The sequence below is a fragment of the Parasteatoda tepidariorum genome, chromosome 8 (genome assembly GCF_982258835.1).
Source record: "Parasteatoda tepidariorum strain Cologne lab strain chromosome 8, Ptep-v5.0, whole genome shotgun sequence".
Taxonomy (NCBI): Eukaryota; Metazoa; Arthropoda; class Arachnida; order Araneae; family Theridiidae; genus Parasteatoda; species Parasteatoda tepidariorum.
The window spans coordinates 76,657,731-76,677,244 of NC_141762.1; the positions used below are offsets into that span (position 1 = coordinate 76,657,731).

The 19,514-nt window shown below is 30.7% G+C and overlaps 1 long non-coding RNA gene across 1 annotated transcript in view; it reads left to right on the top strand.

Annotated features, from left to right (window-relative positions):
• The window catches only part of LOC139425584 (uncharacterized), a 112,554-nt gene that overhangs the window by 59,382 nt on the left and 33,658 nt on the right, over positions 1–19,514 (top strand). Inside the window, exon 2 of the long non-coding RNA XR_011636787.2 lies at positions 17,926–17,987. This is a non-coding gene — a long non-coding RNA (uncharacterized LOC139425584). The remainder of the gene's footprint in view (positions 1–17,925; positions 17,988–19,514) is intronic.

Below are 19,514 nucleotides of genomic sequence, written 5' to 3' on the forward strand. Positions count from 1 at the left end.
TATTAAATTTGCTCATAAATATGCAATAATTAGACTTAAAGTTTAGCAGGAAACAGCTTAAGGAAAAATCGGAAATTTATTTATAAATCTGCTTTGAGAAAAAGTAATACAATTCAGTTTTATTTTTATAGATATAAAAAGTTTAAATTCCTGTTTTAAAACAAACATTTTAGATTTTTATGGCAAGTTTTAACTACAAAAACTCAAAATAAAGTACAATATCTTTCTTTTACACTTTATACGAAACTAGTAATTATTTATAAACTAATGCAGTTCTCTTCCTAAGTTCGTTAAATATCTACTTACTGATTAGAAAGCAACATTTTTTAAATGCCCTGCTCTAATGAAATGCAAGCCAAACTAAATTGCTAGGGTAAAGGGGCTGGCAAAGCTGTAATTATAACACTGAATTCATCCATAATGGCTGAACATACAATTCATCAAGGTTAATTAACCTTCATTAAGAAAGTATTAAGATTTTTTAGAATGGAGATAAATATAGACGAGCGTAAAAAGAACAACCAGGGAAAAAAACTTTCTTAGGTTTTTTTTTTAATGACCAAACGTCTCATGTATTATATTAAAAGCACTCAAATGAAGAATTCTCCAGAATTCTGAGAAAAACACTAAATGCATAATTAAGGATTCTCTTTTTTATTTTTGTGTATAAACGTTGATTAAGAAAAATAATCTAATAAAAATTTAATTAGAAAAACAAGCAGACGTGTCTTACTTGAAAAGATTGTTAATAGCATAAAAATTTAATTTGGTCTAAATTACAAAGAGTGGCTCATTATAAATACTAAAAATTTTAATTACAATAGTGTTAGTTGTTTTAAAGTTTCGTAATTTTTTGAGTTTTATTCATTGCGTGAAATTTTATCAAGTATTTGAAATTTTAGTTATTTAAATTGTGAATATTAGTTGAAATTTTAAAATATTTCAAAATAATAAATCAAAGACAAATATTGATCTTACTGCATAAGGAGACTTTTGTAATTATGAACGCAGGGAATTCTACAATTGTCAAATTTAATATATACTTTTAGAAAATATAACAACCTGTATGTATCCTTAAGGTGAGTATCTCTAAAATCAAAAACTAAATTATAATGATACCTTTATATACCTTTAGAAAATAAAACAACCTGTATGTATCCTTAAGGTAAGTATCTCTAAAATCAAAAACTAAATTATAATAATACCTTAATATACCTTTAATATATATCTTTAGGAAATAAAACAACCTGTATGTATCCTTAGTGTGAGTATCTCTAAAATAAAAAACCAAATTATAATAATACCTTTATATACCTTTAATATATACCTTTAGGAAATAAAACAATCTGTATGTATCCTTAATGTAAGTATCTTTAAAATCAAAAACTTAGTCAACAATAGAACTGGTGCTATTAAGTAACCAGTTCTTTATGTGATGAACGAAATGGAAAAACAAATATAAGGAACAAAAAATGGAAAATTGTCGGAGTCACTAATTTTTATTTTATAACTGGAGTTGAAAAGTCGAACCATTTATGGTTTTACGACTGTCTTTGTGTAACTCCGTAGTCAAGTACTTTTAAACCCAACTCAGAAGAACAGCCCAAAGAACTAGATAAAGCATTTAGACTTCGTAGAGGACAGTTTGATGGAACTAGCCCGCATTTTCGATACACGGAGAATAAAAACACGAGCACCTCCCTCAGCTAGCCCGACAGTAAAGGAAATCTAACCCATAAGACATCCAACACTAAGGATATTTTGCGTCAGCACTTTTCTTGGAGCGAATCGGGAGAAGAATTCGCATCGACCAGCCATTGCTATAATTTGAACCTGGGTTACCTCATGAGGATGCGAGAGCTTTATCTTCAGAGTCTTTCAGCCATTGTTAGTCCTCAATAAAAAATTTCAATTGTAAATCGGCGTATACACCGTAAGTAAATTTGAAAAACCAGTTCTTAGCATATGTCACCGTTGTTTTACAAATCACCAGAACAGTTGAAAATATATCCAGCATTTTCTAATAAGCCTTAAATTTTTTAGGCTTATTGCAATCGGTCCTGGTGCCTTTAGGCTTATTGGAAAATGTTGGAAGATTTACGCAATCAGATTGAACTTACTCTAGGTTTAATGCAGTGAGTCTGCCCTTACTCCAGTGCTTTAAATAGGGAAATAATGAATTCAAGAGAGTGCAATTTCAATATTGGAAGTTAGTTGAAGGCCTACAGACTGACAGTCTATCAATATATCAATCAGTAAACTATTAATCATTAAAGTTTCAGATGAATTTCCTTTAAAGTTTTTTTAGTGACTTAAATGATTCTTAAGGTTTAAATCTTAATTCTTTTTAATGCCAATATAGTTTTCTAAGCAAATATTTTCATGGCAGTTTGTATTTTTGAATAATAACAATTACTATTAAGTACTATTAAATCTTTGTTTCCCACTCAGAAATAGTGCAAAGATTATTTTACTGAAGCTTGTTTTACTTTCCAATTAATTCTTTTTTATTTAAATATATTTTAACAAGTATTTATTTTTCTCAGCTTTTGGCAATTAATGTTTTATAAGGCACTTCACAGTAAGCCTTTACTACTCTAGGTTCATTGCAAACTGGCTGAAATCAGACTAACTTTCTAATCTGTCTTAAGGAGCAGTAGCGGCTAAGGTGATAAAGCACTCAGATCCCAATGAGATGAATCAGGTTCGAATCTCAGAGATACAAATTCCGCACCGACTCGTTCCACCCACCGTGCTGATGCAAAATATACTCAGTGGTAGACCGATCATGGGTTAGAGTCCCCTTCCTGTCAGGCTAACCGTGGGAGGCTTTCGTGGCTTCCTTCTCCATGTAACTCAAATGCAAATTAGTTCCATAAAAAATTCTCAACGAAGGCGAATTTCTCCCAGTTCTTGATGTAGGAGTTATCTTGTTTCTAGGATTAGGATTGGGTTCAAAATTACATGGCAACGGCGTTGAACATTTGTAGCCGGTTGTTCAGTGACGGTTGTAAAATAAAATCAGTGTAAATATATCTAGGCTAATCTCAATATGCCTAATAATGTCAGGTTGAGTGGAAAATGTTTTCAATTAACCTGTAAAATTGCAAAATGACGATGATAGTAATCTTTATTCCTATAATTAATTAAAGTTTTCCATAATCATCAGTTATATAATCATACAATGAATCCTACATGTATTATTAACTTCAACCTTTTAGTAATTAAAGCATTCCCGCAACAATCCATGGTACCTGGATATTAATAAGGTAAATCATTACAATTTCGTGACTGACGGCATGGTAGTGGTAATGTGGTCAGCATTGTGAACCGACCACCGTTACTTCCCAGACAATCTGGTATTCTTTAATCTGAAGTTGGATGGACTTCAAGTCGCTACCAGAAACCGAATCACAGATCTTATGACAGCCTAAACCACTGAACCATCTTGACTCAGCAAAATTAATATTGTCTGTTTTGCCTTTTGCAATTAATTAACGCTTCCAATAATACATTTTGAAAAGATTATGTGTTTATTTGTGCAAGATTGACTGCTTTTAGTGACAAATTAACACCTCCTATTGTGCTTTCTATAGTTAATTGAGGCGTTCAACAAAATATTTTTCTAAAAATAAAAATTTCCTTTATTTTTTTTTTATTTACATAAAAAGTTCCTTTACATTTAATTACTCCTATTATACTTTCCATAACTAACTAGCCTCCTAGAAATACTTTTTTTTAAACATAACGTTTTCATTAATTTTTTATTTTATTTGAATGATCTGAACATTGAAATGGTAATGCAATAAACTGTTGATCTACTGGACCTTTCATGAAAGAAATGCCAGTATTTCCTCGATATACTCTTTAAGTATTAAAAAAAATTTCCTTCCATGTCTATAAACTTTACGTCAGGATAAAATAACGATGTTCCAAGTCAACTTTGGCGTTCGTGATCGATACGAGGCTCTCACAAGAAGAGGGTAAATGTAGAAAGAGGGCAATTTAGAACTTTGGCGCGTAACGCCCTCCTATGGAGGTATATAAATCAAGCTTTTTGGACTCGACATTCCATGTCCACGCTACTATTAAGAACTTTTTTTTACTCCACTCCTCCTATTTTTAAGAGAAAAAAAATCTAGAAAGACGGATGCGTGTGGGACGCCAAAGTGGTCGCCAAATGTGTAAAAGGTGAAGAAGATGAAGAATGATTCGGCTTTGGAGTGATACATTTCTTGTAAAAAAAAAGTTGATATTTGAAAATGGTGGTAAAAGAATTAAATTTATTTTATTTCGGAACAATATCAGCTTTAAAATAACTTAAAAGAAATGTATAACTTCAAATGCTTGTGCCTCAACACAGTCGTATAACTTTACATATTTATAGGTATAACATAAAAAGACAATAGTCTAAATATGGTTCGCTTTAATATCAGCGCACTATTAACCAGAAAAGAGCAAGGTATGATTCATTAATCAAAACATATGATACAGACATATTTGGTTGCCTTCAGCATAAAATACTACAGTACATTTTTATTTTATAACCATCAATGAACAGTTGATCCAATTTTGGGTTTACGATTACCAATGTTCAACTCCGTAGCCGTGTAAAAACTAACCAGCATTTGCGTTACTTGGAGAGTAATCATCAGCACTGGCATGACAGTCCTTTGTGAGCCTGGAGCTTCCTCAGAAGCTTTTCCCATTCTGCCCTTCTCCCAACAAGTGATTTCCAGTTCTTTACTTTTAGGATGGCAAAATCCTCATCCACAGTCTTTCCATCTCTTTTTGGGCCTTCCTCTTGGCCTTTTATTGGAGGGGGTTGCATTAAAGACTCTTAAAGCTGCTCGTTCTGGGCTCATTCTCACTACATGCCCTGCCCATCTCATTCTACTTAGTTTAATAGATTTAATGCTATCATCACTATCAAAGATCTTATATATTTCAAAATTAAATCTTTTTCTCCAGTTGTTGTTATCGAGGATAGCAATAAAGATGGTTCGTAGGACCTTCCTTTCGAAGGTTGCTAATATAACTTCTCTTCCCTTTTCGTTAAAGTCCATGTCTCTGAAGCATAAGTCAAAACTGACTTGATTAATACTCTACAAATTAAAATCTTCGTCTTTCTTTTTATAAAGTGAGATTTCAATAATAATCCTAAACCATAGAAGCAGCGATTGGCGGCGATTATTCTTTTTCTGATTTCAGGATTAATGTCATTTTGATAGTTTATTTCGGATCCTAGATAAGTAAATTTTTCTACAGATTCAAATTTAAAAGAATCTATTTCAAACAATTTAGGGATGGTTTCCATTGTACCACAATGCATATATTTTTACTTGGGGAGTAAAATACAGAAAACCTCCCACTGTTAGCCTGGCGGCAAGAGGACTCTAACTCATGATCCGTCTATTATATTATCACGAAAGTCCCGCAGTGGACTGATCGTTAAGACACGGTTCCCAGCAGATCACCGAAGTCAAGCATCACTGGCTACGGTCAGTGTGGGGGTGGGTGACCACTTGGATCAGCCTGCATAGAGACCGAGAGTATTAGCCCTCGTTAAACTGTTCTACCGTAAAGTGCTCGACTTCGAGTGCTTGACTGGCATGTCTTCGAATCATCCTCAGGGATGTTTCCCAGACCGTCGTCAATAGCCCATTGTACAGCTCTAGTGGGACGTAAATGAACAACAACAACATTATCATGAGAATAATTTATATCAGCACTGTGGTCGGTGCTGGCCAGAATTCGTATTGACCAGAAATCGCTGGGGTTCGAAACCGGTTTACCTCATCGGAAAGCAAACGCTCTATCCCTTGAGCCAGCACGGCTCACTATAATACAATTATAGTTATAAAACTATTTCTTAGCAATAAAGTATTTGTTTATCCCTTAAGTAAAGCAAACATTCGCACAGCTTCCCATTATACGCCAATTAACCGGGAAGCAAAGGCTCAATAATTTGTGACTAACTGCATGTTAGTGGCTATGTGGTAATCAGTCCGCCTGGGTCGACTTTTTTTCGCAGATAAACTGGTATCCTGCTCTCTGAAGCTGGGGGGGGGGCTTTAATCTATTTCTAGTTACAGAAAATTGTTTTTGCTAATTTATATTTTGATTGATAATAAAAACTATAGGTTGGAAATTTTTATGGTATTTCCTTATTAAGCTTAGGATAAACGTAATTAAAAAGCGGTATCTCACTTATTAGCCAGATGTTTCTATATATATATATATATATATATATATATATATATATATATATATATATATATATATATATATATATATATATATATATAAAGCTCAAAATGTAGAGAAAACATGGGAAAAATACAGAACAATGAAAAAAAAGGGGGGAAAGAAAAATAATAATAAAAATAACAAGAAACCGAAAAATCAAATCCGAAAAAAAGGGGAAAAATTATAAAAAATAGAAGATATAATCTTTTCATCAGCTCACACGATTATATCTGCAAAAAGGAGTGCTTTCTAATATTGTACCAAGCCAAAGCAAAATATATCAATACAATAATAATGTGAAAAGCACTAATTTTTTTTTTTAAATTGCAACAAATAAAATAGAACACATTAAGTAAAAATATCACGTAAAAACACAAAGTAAAATATAAGGATAAAACAGAATAAAACATTAAATTAAATCTGTAAAGCGAGTACTGAATTCATATGAACTTACATGAACGGGAAATTTTTCAAGAATGATTTAAAATATTTTCGTAACAAGATTGCCAAATTGCAAAAAGTGAAACTAAAAGAGCAAATTGAGGTAAAAGTGGAAATAGAGGGGTTTTGTATAAAAGTGCGTTTTTACTGCAGTACTGAAGTGCGTTTGATTTGTTAGTTACTAAGGATGGGGCCCGAAAGTTTATGTGCACAAGGTAATATAATACTGAACAATTTAAAGAAGTTGACAATTAATAATTTTATATATATGTTACCGGCAAAGTATGAAGCGGCGGCATTCTATAACATGCCTAGACATTGTATATGAAGCCGGATGTTTTTAGGCAAGGTATGAAATATGAGAAGTATTAGATACTTTCCCTAGGCATTGTATATGAAACCTAGGCATTCTATAGAATGACAAATGCTATTTAGGCTAAGTATGAAAAAAACGTCCAGATGAGGTTATCATGTAAATGAGGCGCATTTCTCAAAAATAAAAATTTTATTCTGAAAAAATAATGAGAGTGTCATTAAAAAAAATGTATTCAAAATGCGTAAGGAAAAATGAAAGTTGTACAAAACATAATTTATGCCTTTCTTATTTAGGGAAACAAAATTTTCGTATAAAAAATTCACATTTAAGTCAAAATTATTTTCAGTTTTTAAACAAATATTGCACAAAATTTCTATTTCAACACCTTTACTAGCATGGCCACAGAAGATTTTATGCTTTGTAGGTTTCTCATTTGGCATTCTATAGAATTGCCGGCTAGTTTTAGGCATTATATACAATGCCTAGGCATTCTATAGAATGCCGGATTATTTTTTTTATCGCTAAATGCTGCAATTTCTAAGTGAAGACAGAAGAAAAAAATGGCACTTTAAAGAAAAACGTGCAAATTTGGTCAATTAGCATGTATCTTTCCAATTGCAGAACTTTCTTTACATTTTTAGCTACTTCTTTAGGATTTTAAAAAAATCTAAAAAAAATCCTGGAAGTTTGGCCAATTGGGTGTAATATAGCCTACGTCACAGGTTGTGTTGTTCCTACTAAATTTATCCCATGAACGGCATTTTCTGCGAGCTTAACTTCAAGCCACAAATAAACAAACGAAGTGTTCAATCGTTTAAATAGCTGCTCGCCAGATTTTATTGCATTATAAAGAAAAGTTATTGAAACTAAATACAACTAAATAAACAACAACAACTAAAACAAATAACAACAACTACTAATAACAATAACTAAATAAACAACAACTAAATTCCATTCGTTTAGCATTGCGTCATATGTTGTTCCTACTAAATCGAAGTAGTTGTGTTTTTTTCATATTATACCCAATTAGTTCGTATTCTTCAAGTTGTAGAATTTTCTTAGACTTTTCTTCTTTCTCTTCTTTTCTTATGAAGTTTTTTAAATAAAAAACTTTTTTTACGAACTGCAAACAAAGTTGAAATAACTACTCTACCTTAAATAACGAAAGCTAAGGTATTTTAACTTCTTTATTCAAAAGGATTTATCAAAGTTTTCATCCTTTGATTTCAATTAGTAAATATAAACTTTCAAATAATATTTTCGCCAACGTCAAAGAAGAACAAACCAAATATATCGATAAATGGCCAAAAGCCAAAATTTCAAAGTCTTCAACTTTCTATATTTGACTTCATTTCTCAAACGATTCAAACTCAGTCATTAGGGATGTAAGGTTAAGAAATTCAATGTTTTCCGGATAAATGATTTCGCAAAAACGGGAGAATATCCCGGATGTAGCTCGGGCAGTGAAATTTATACATAACTTTCGCCTGAACCGAAAATGCGCAATAATCAATTTGGAACACAGCCCAAAGCATTGACATTGTGCTGTGGAACAGATATTGTTGGGTGTAAATATGTCAAAAAGCGATGTAATGTATGATACAATGTAAACTTGATACTATTTTTCAAAATGCCAGATGTGGGGATAGTAGAGGGAATAAATCAAATGAAATATTGTTTTTGTTTATCCTATAAAACAGTGAATGTTTCGTGGTGTCAAATGTTACACTTCATTCCTATTTGTCATATTTAGAGTGTACGTTATTTGTTCACCCGCTCGTGTGCTATATAAATTATCATTTTCGGTAGAAGAAATAAATTTTAAAATTTAAAAATTAACACATATTTAATGAGAAAAGGTAAAGTGCGGAAAAATACAACGATTTGAATACTTTTTAATCAAATGATAGAAAAATTGCGAAGAAAAAAATTGTTACTCCCTGAATTTTTTTTTGTTTAAATGATAGAAAAAATGTGAATTTAAAAAAAAAAACTTTTTGAATGCTTTTTAAGCAAATGATAAAAAAATTGCGAATTAAGACAACATCAAATGATATGATGCTCTCAGGGTAAAATTTCAATGCGTAAATTAATCAGCACATACGATAATTTACAACAGCAAAGGTTAAATTTATTAAATTATGTTATTTATAATGCAATGTGTACTTTATACTATTTTTAAGATACTAGATATATATAAAGAATAAATAAACAAAATGAATCATTTTGATTATCCTATAAACTAGTAAATGTTTAGTGGTTTCAAATGTCTCACTTCATTCATAATTTGCCCAAATTTAGAGCGTATAATGTTTTTTTTTTGACCACTCGCGTGCGATATAACTTATTATTTTTGAGAAAAAAATCAATTTAAAGGTTTAAGAATTTACTTATATTTAATGAGTAGAGATACACTGTAAAAAATTTCCTATCAAATTAGGGTATATAGTTCCGGCATTTGAGTACATCATCCGTAAAATCCATTTTTTCAGTAAAGTACTATACAATAATTTCTACAGTAATATATATTTACTTACAGTGATTCAGTGATTTTAAGATAATTATAACAAATAAAATTACAGTACATCAGTTGTTTTTTTTTTCGTTTTGTAGCATGCACCAATAAAAATTGATTTTGCGGTAAACAGTGAAATTGAAAATACAAATCTTTGAAAATTTTTCAATCAAATGATAGGAAAATTGCGAACTAAAACAATATCAAATGATGAGATCTATTTTTTTTTTGGTAAAATTTTAATACGTAACTCGGACGATAATTTAGAAGAGCGAAGGTTAAATTTAAAAGTGATGACGTGTATGATACAATGAGTACATGATACTATTTTCTAAGATGCTAGATGTATATTTAAAAATAAATTAATCAAATGAAGCATCATTTTTTGCTTAACATTTCTCGGATAAAAATTTATTTTTCAAATTTAAGAATTAACTTACTCTTAATAAAAAGATATACAGTGTGCAAAAAAGCAAATGAAGTTCGTGAATATTTTTTGAGGAAATGGTGGCATATTAGCGAAATAAGATACGATTTTAAAAGTTCATGGAGTAGGACTTTAATATGCTAATTAATTAGCACAAAAGATAATTTAGCTTATGGACTCATACGCAAAAATATACTTCTTGAGAAAAAATACAATTTAATTTTCATCGATTGCAAATTTTAGACATTCTAAAAATGTGTCAACAATCTGGAAAATATGGTCTAACAAATTTAGCCTGACGGGTGATTTAAGGTATCCTTAAAGTTAAATTTTTAAAACGATGCTATATTATATACATTGTGTACTAAATACTATTTTGTAAGATACTTAATATGGCTATGTATGTGAATAATTTAAAACAATCACTTTCACTTTGCTTGGTCGAGCTGGGGAATGCTTTTTTTTTTTTTGTGGAGTTAAATGTTGTGCACCCATTCGCAATGTTTAGAAATCCCATTCACAATGTTTAGAGCGCAATTTGCGCACTTTCTTGGTTGCCATATAAATTATGATCTTCCAGAAAATAAATTCATCTTGAAACAAAACATACTAAATGCAAGGAAGCACAGAGCACAAAATTAGAAAAAAATATTACCTGAATTTTTGATCAAATTATAAGATGAGAAATAAATTACGTCATTAAAAAGATCGTAGTTAATAAATTAGTATTACGTGATAATTTAGGTTACGACTCAAGAAACCGAAACTTGTATTCTGAGAATTAGCATGTTAAAAATTTCGAAGATTAAAAATTTTGTACCTTCTAAAAATTTGACTGCAATATGGAAAATATGATAAAAAACTTTTTTTAGAGGAGTGATTAAGAGTTTGAACTCCATACTCTTAAATTAAAAAGTGATGTCATATCTGATGCAATAAGTAAGTCATATTAATTTTTAGGGTGTCAAACGTGGGTATAATTTAAAACTAAATAAAATAGGGCATTGTTTTTGCTTATTCTGTAAGCTAGCAAAAATTCAGTGATGTTTGCTAAATGCTAAGAACATTGTTAAGTGTTTTAAAAGCTCCTGTAAATGCTATTTTTAATTAAAACTAAATTGCATACAGAGAGTAGAAGAACTTAATGAACGATAATTTTGATGTCATCACAACGCATTCCCCTATTCTTTTCATAGCAGAGTCCTCTAGCTTCACTAATTAGGAAACAGTTAGTACACGCTGTATTTAGGCATTCTATAATTTATAATTTAGATACTCTATCACATTTTTGTTTATTTCTTTTAACTTTATATTCTCTTTTAGCTCTGTTTCATGAAAAATTTTACTATAAGCGGAAAAAAAGAAATAACTAATCAAATATTAGTTTATTCTCGTCGAATTAATGTAGAAAACTTTAAAAAGAAAAAATTTTATAGTTAAATTGTTTATTGTTTGTTGTATGTCAAACATATAAATATTTCTTCTACTCAACATAGATATAAATTTAAGAACAAAAAGTGGAGAGAAATTTAAATATTAAAACCAAATCGTCATTTATTTTAGATGCAAAGAAAAATGTACAAGCTTTGTCTTTATTAGAACTCGGCCTCTTTTAAAGAAAAAAAATCTGAACATTTCATGAAATTAAAATGAAACTAATAATAACATATTATAGAGTATCGCTCAAATTCAATTAAAAGTAAATAATAAACGATAAGCACTTTGGTCCTGTTAGTAGTTTAGCTTATTAACGCATCGGGGCACTGTATAAGTTTGGTCGGAAAGTGCTGCTATTTCACCGCGCTTTGAAACATACTCTTGGAAGAAGTTTCTGAGGAGAGAGGACTTTTTAAATACTTCCTAGGCACACTGAAAGTAACGGTTCAATTTCTTAAACAGTAACGGGATCAATTTTTGAACCAGTTACTGTTACTTGGCTCCACTTGGTTTCTTTCACTAAGTTCTTCGATTTGACACGTTGTGGTAAGTATTTTTGCAAAGGTAAAATTACATTTATCGTCAATAAGAGTTAAATTATAAAAAAATATAGCGTTTTTCATTATCTGCATAACCAGATTAGAATTTTTTAATGATTCGACAGAAAAGAAGAATTTCCATAATAATACTCTTCTCCAAAAGCTGTCTCTATATTTAGATCGAGTTGAGTTGTTGGTTCGAAATAGGATATATCCTGGCGAAAGTTGGCGGAAGAATACTGAAGGGAGGTTGCGATCAGTAGCCGAATAACTCATACACGGCTCGTTGGGTGCTCTTGAGACTTCGTCTGATAGATGGAACATTCAGTGCACGTGAGGTCTCCACAAACCTCCCAAGATTCCTTTTAAGCACCCTCCACTTCCTCCCGCCAAAAGAAAGTTATAACCTTCGATTCTAAAACTTTTTTATTTTGATCCACTAGGGAATATCTGAAGACTTTTAGAAAGAACTCTTTAGGAATGGCATCGGAGAAATGTAGACATTTGGAAAAACATAGCTTTAAAATACTGCTTAGTGTTCAGATAGGGTTACTCCCGAAAGTGTGTTTAGATTTTTGTTTTTAATTGAAATTCAGAATTTAAGGGTGTAGAATTCAAGTTAAAAGTTAAGATTTCGATGTCAGACTTTCTTGAGCATTAATTTATACAAAAAGATCCATAATCACCATCTTTATGTATATATATATCCAACTTCTCTAAAAATGCAGTAAAATCTATGCATATTTGTGTTGGAAATTAATATTTTAATTGAAGTCAAAAGTTTTCAAACTCAATAAGAAAGAATGAAAAATTAAAACTATCGAAAACCAGTTTCTTGTGAAGTGGGATCGAAATGCATTTGGTTTTATGTTTCTTCGTAAAAATGGTTTTAAATGATTCCAATCCATCTGCTGCATAAACAATCAGTGGCGTAGCCAGAGTTTACAGTATAGGGGGTCAAAATCAGATTTTGCTCTTCCTCGCAATATGATGTCAGTAGGGGGTGATGCTTTTCCTGATTATTTTGGATATTAGAATATTGTTTTGTAAAAATATAAATTTTGGGGTATGTTTCTGTGTTAAGACGAAAATTGAAATAAGTAAATTAACCGAAGCTGACATTTTTCCATCAGCTTGACAGTCTATTACAGGCCAGAGCAGTCTCAACAAGTCGTTATCGACGCTAAGTTTATCCATCTGTTGATGCCCATGGTTTTAAGATCTTTTTTCTATAGAATCAATCCATCTCATGTTTTGTCTCCTCCTTTTTCAACTTTCAATTGTCAACTTTCCAAAAGTCAGTTTCCTTACTAGGTCACCATCATTCTTAAAGAGTTAATACTTGTGAGAAATAACCGAATAACAGAAATCAAACAAACAACAAACAAAAAACAACTTAGAGAATTAGAAAGTACATTAAAATATACTGCCAAATCATTTTGCATTAAAGTTTAAAACCGGACAAACATCAAACTATAAATTTATCTCTCACGAACTTTACTCATAAATAATCTTTCCATGTAAAATAAGGTTTTTGTTTCAAACTATTTTTTATTAATTTCGAACTATTTTCGCACATTTTAAACAATTTAAAATGTTCCATGATATCTAATAAATCAGTCAACTAATTTTCTTTAGAAAAATATAGTAAACACATTATATTATTATGTTATATATTTAAATTTGCAGCAAATTTATTTTTCAATAAGAAATGGCACAATTTTTTGTATAATTGTCCGAAGAGAAGAAGGAAATCAAGATTCGTAATTAAAACTTTTTAAATGTCAAACAATTGACTATTTTCATACACAACAGATATATATCTAGCATAAAATTCATAGTTAATGTTTATCGTTCTAACCATTAACTAGAATGTTTTGGAATTGTTTAAAGTATAGGATGGGCAATTATATTGAACTACATTTGTAGAAATTTTATTCATTTAACATACTGTTTTTTTTAAAGTCCATTTAGTAATATTTCTCAAGACACGCCACGGTAAACAATTTTTCAATTGTCTGAGTTAGTTTCATTTGTCCTTTCTTACTCTATTTTGCGTTTTGCTTACTCTATGTGCATAGTTTAATTAGGATTCGTGAAATTCATATTAAGGGTGATGATTATAGAACACTTTGATAACTTCAGCAACACAAAAAATTCCAAGTAATTATGTTAATAACACGAAAATTATTAAAATTTGTAAAAAGAAAGAATAAAGTTGAATTGATTGATTGCTAAATATAGATATTATTAACTTATTGATATCTGTTGTAAATGTTACATATTGATTAAATACTTTGAAGCATATTCCTTAACTTCAATTTAAGTTTTCACACTTCGTTCTATGTATATATCTTTTTAAATGTGTGTAAATTATTACGTTATTTATGACTACACCCTTTTGTGAACCCGTTGATTCATATTGTTAGCGATGTTCTTATTTGGAAGACTCCTCTTAAATATAATCAATATTTTTTCAAAATGTTTAAATAAAGGATTTCTTGTATTCAACGCAGTCAATACCAGCAATTAATAACGTTACAATTTGAAATTTTGTGGATTTTGAAAGTTAAAGCTCTTTGAAATGTAGTTTGAAGCTTAATTACTTAACGGATTCTTCATTGCAGCAATGTAGATTGCAGTCACCGTATAAATGCTAAGGTAGTTACTTACTTTCGTTTTGTTTTTAAGTTGTAAAATGTTGAATTATTTTACAAGATTTTCGTTGTGTTACAGGAAATTTTTATTAAATAAATGATTTACATAAGAGCAAGTAATTTTTGAATGTGTAATCCAAATTACACCTCATTCCTTACATTTAATCACGAAAAATTTGAACGTCTTTTACAACTTGTTGTATGCCGCGATCAAAGTTTGTCCTGTTGACCACAACAATGACGTAGCATATGATGAGAGTGGAAGATGATCCTGCAAGATTGTTGCAATTCGGGCTTTCAATAAACAGGGACATTTATGTCGCACATCCTGTGTCCATCTTCCGTTGAATATGGTCACATTTTATAAAACTGTAAATATAGCACAATTGTTATGTAATCATCTTTAGGCACTGTGTTATATGATTAACATTTTGAAAGACACTAAAGACAAAGATAGATTCGCAGAAGGTACGGTACTCGGATTTTGCTTTGATTTTGATTTAAACTAGAATTTAATATTGATTGCCCGACTTTTTTATTTTAATCCATAAAAACAGCAATTCATGGTATGTTTATGGTTGAAGAACAACCATTTATGGTCTCTACGAAAACGATTTCATAGAAAGCTAATCAGGTACGGAATTAATTTAGCGAAATATAGGAGGACATTGTGAAAACTGGAGTTGTAACAGTTTAGTTTCTATGATGTGGAAAGGCCTAAGCTTTCAGGCTAGTCAAGAGCTTATAAGTATTGTTCATAAATAAATCACGTTGTTGACGGCAAAAAGCTTTTGAAAGGATGTTTTGTTTGCTAATACACCTTAAATTTCTTTCGATGGTTACTTTGAAAGATAGCATTTGATATCGGAGGCTCCAAAAGTAAAATATGATTCTACCAGCCAGGACCTTAAAAACAATCTTTTGATTTCCGGCGGCAATTTACCGAAAGGACAAATTATTTGCTGATAGAGAAAATGCTCACTCTTTGAACAGCGATCTGTTTGTGGATGATAAATATTCTCAAAAGGACTATCGCGAAAGAAAAAAACGGTTAAATAAAAAATAGGTAGAAATAGAAATGTACTGTTTCCTGCGATCTGAACTGAATTTAAAGCTAGGTTTAATTTTTTCTCAGTTTCAAATTCAGTTACTACGTTTTTCAACAGATGGCACTAATTTTATATTTTATTTTATAACCGTCGTTGAACAGGCGACCCAATTCAATGAGTTTACGAGTTCTAATGTTTAACTCAGTAGCCTTGCAATTTTGAACCCAATCCTGAAGACAAGGGAACTCCTGGATCGAGAATTGGGAGAAATTTGCCTTCGTGGAGGACTTCTTGATGGAACTAACCCGCATTTACGTTACATGGAGAAGAAGACCACGAGAGCCTCCCACGTTTAGCCTGACGGCAAAGGGACTCTAACCCATGATCCGTCTGCCACTGAGGATATTGCACGTCAGCACTGTAGTCGGTGCAAGCCGGATGCGGAATTCGTATCGACTGGGATTCGAACCCGGTTCACCACACTAGAAGGCGAACGCTCTATCCTTGAAATTTATGAAACAAAGTTTAAAAATACCCACCACTTACATTAATAAGATAGTGTAATCTGAACACAAAGTTTTTAGATGCCCATGATAAATATTTCAGTTGAATTGAATTCCAAATTAACTAATATCGAAATAAATATATTAGTTAAAGTTGATTCAAACATAAGAAAATACTCAGTCAAATACTTCAGCTGAAATATATTCAAAATAACGAGACAAAATCAACAGTAGCCTTACATGCTGTAAGAAACATTGTTTCATTGTTTTTTCTCAATCAGTAGCGACGTCTTTTAACAAGTTTAGCAACTTTTAAAACTTAGTAAGAATAAATCTATAGCTTCCTAAGACATAATGTAGTAAACCTTATTTTTCTATCTCTTTCCGTTTTTTTCATGATTTTTCTTATCTTCGAACATTTTTAGAACACCGAGAAACTTTTGAGAAATAATTTGTTTCGTACTTTACTTTTGTTTTTTATAAGACTCTTCTTTCATTAAAAACCGATCCACATAATTTTCAGAAAATAAACCCACAAAGTTGGTTAAATTATCACGAATTGGAAGGTTTTTTTCAAAAAACTAAAAAGACGAGATAATTCGTTCTTATTAGAATCCCTGGATTAGCTTATTACTTTTTTATATACTTCTCTGAACATGAGTTTTTATATCTTCGAACATTTTTAGAACACCGAGAATCTTTTGAGAAATAATTTGTTTCGTACTTTACTTTTGTCTTTTATAAGACTCATCTTTCATATAAAAAAAGCCGATCCACATAATTTTCAGAAAATAAACCCACAAAGTTGGTTAAATTATCACGAATTAGAAGGGTTTTTTTCAAAAAACTAAAAAGACGAGATAATTCGTTCTTATTAGAATCCCTGGATTAGCTGATTACTTTTTTATATACTTCTCTGAACATGAGTTTTTATATCTTCGAACATTTTTAGAACACCGAGAATCTTTTGAGAAATAATTTGTTTCGTACTTTACTTTTGTCTTTTATAAGACTCATCTTTCATATAAAAAAAGCCGATCCACATAATTTTCAGAAAATAAACCCACAAAGTTGGTTAAATTATCACGAATTAGAAGGGTTTTTTTCAAAAAACTAAAAAGACGAGATAATTCGTTCTTATTAGAATCCCTGGATTAGCTGATTACTTTTTTATATACTTCTCTGAACATGAGTTTTTATATCTTCGAACATTTTTAGAACACCGAGAATCTTTTGAGAAATAATTTGTTTCGTACTTTACTTTTGTCTTTTATAAGACTCATCTTTCATATAAAAAAAGCCGATCCACATAATTTTCAGAAAATAAACCCACAAAGTTGGTTAAATTATCACGAATTAGAAGGGTTTTTTTCAAAAAACTAAAAAGACCAGATAATTCGTTCTTATTAGAATCCCTGGATTAGCTTATTACTTTTTTATATACTTCTCTGAACATGAGTTTTTATATCTTCGAACATTTTTAGAACACCGAGAATCTTTTGAGAAATAATTTGTTTCGTACTTTACTTTTGTCTTTTATAAGACTCATCTTTCATATAAAAAAAGCCGATCCACATAATTTTCAGAAAATAAACCCACAAAGTTGGTTAAATTATCACGAATTAGAAGGGTTGTTTTCAAAAAACTAAAAAGACGAGATAATTCGTTCTTATTAGAATCCCTGGATTAGCTGATTACTTTTTTATATACTTCTCTTTTTATTGTTTACTTTATTCCCGTTTGAAGTAGATATATATATTTTCTAAATCGAACACTCTTATTTTCTAATCAGGAAATTGGATCAAGGCTTCTGTAGTTTCTTGATGGACTTTTTCGACTGCAATGATAAGCCAGGTAACCAACTTTCTGTCTTTCTATTGAAATATTTCCCTGTTTCTTTTTACCTTTTAATGTTTTTATCTCTTAAGGTAAAAGTTTTGCTTTTACTTTTTCAAGGATAAAAAAAACGGAAATAAAAATTTGGAAAACGATTTTTACTTAGTACATTTTTTTACGATTTTTACTTTTTTATTCGCGTGAAATAACGGAAATCATTTATTTTCTGTTTATGTTTTTTCCCCATATGCTATATGTCAATGTTTCCCAAATGGTATTCCACGGAAACCTACGGCTCCTTTGAAGAGTAAAAGTGGTTCTGGTAGTTAGTACTTCGTATAATCATCGGTGATGAGCTTTGAAACCTTGGAACATATTTAGATCTATAATTGAAATGTAATTTGTACTTTGAAATGCAATTTGTACTATGAAATGTAATTTGTACTTTTAAATGATTTGTTTTTTATGTTTCAAGATACCAATAATGTGGCACAATTTTATATTATTAACAAAAATTAAATCTGTAGAATTATCACATTTCTGAAAGATGCATGAATTATTTATTTTTGGCATGAATTATTCTAGAATGGTAAAAGTGCATGGGTGATTTATTTTTGGTATGAATGATACAAGGAGAAAGGGGCATGAGTGATTTATTTTTGGTATGAATTATACAAGGAGAAAGGAGCATGAGTGATTTATTTTTGACATGAATAATGATGCAAGAATGTGAGAGGTGCATGAATGATTTATTTTTGACATGAATAATGATGCAAGAATGTGAGAGGTGCATGAATGATTTATTCTTGTCATGAATTATGCAACAATGTGAAAGGTGCATGAATAATTTATTCTTGTCATGAATTATGCAAGAATGAGAAAGGTGCATGAATGATTTATTTTCGGCAAGAAATAAATCAGACATGATAGCATTTTTTTCCGATGCCCACCCGGTTAACACTCGTCATTCAGATATCAGCTGGGCAGATGTGTTGACCACTTTCTCAGTGGCACCATGTTGGATATGCTCCCACAGTAAGTACAAATAGTACAGAGAATGATAAAGCATTCATGCCTTGTCCGGGATTGGAACCCAGGATCTTTCGGATTTGAGGTCAGAAAATATTAATCCTCCATAACAGCATGAATGATTTATTTTTTTTATAATGATTCATGATACCAATAATGTAGCTCAATGTAGAGGAGACGCTTCTGAGACTGTATCATATTAACAAAAATTTAATTTGTGGATTTATTAAAGGTTGGAAAGGAAAGATTAATAGTGCCAGAAATTGATCACTGTTTAGCTTGAGAAATGATGAGTACTTTTTTTTCTTATCTAGAGTACTAATACTTTGTCATTCAATCTTTTGATTTAGAGTAACTATTTGACGCAACGTCATTAGGCCGTCTAAATAACATTTGATACTGAGCACCATTTTTCAGAATTTAAAAAAAATCCTAAAGCTTTTGAAAGAGTTTAATGACACCAAACAAGTAACTTTAAGCAAATGCCACTGAGAGAAAAATAACGAAAAAAAGAAA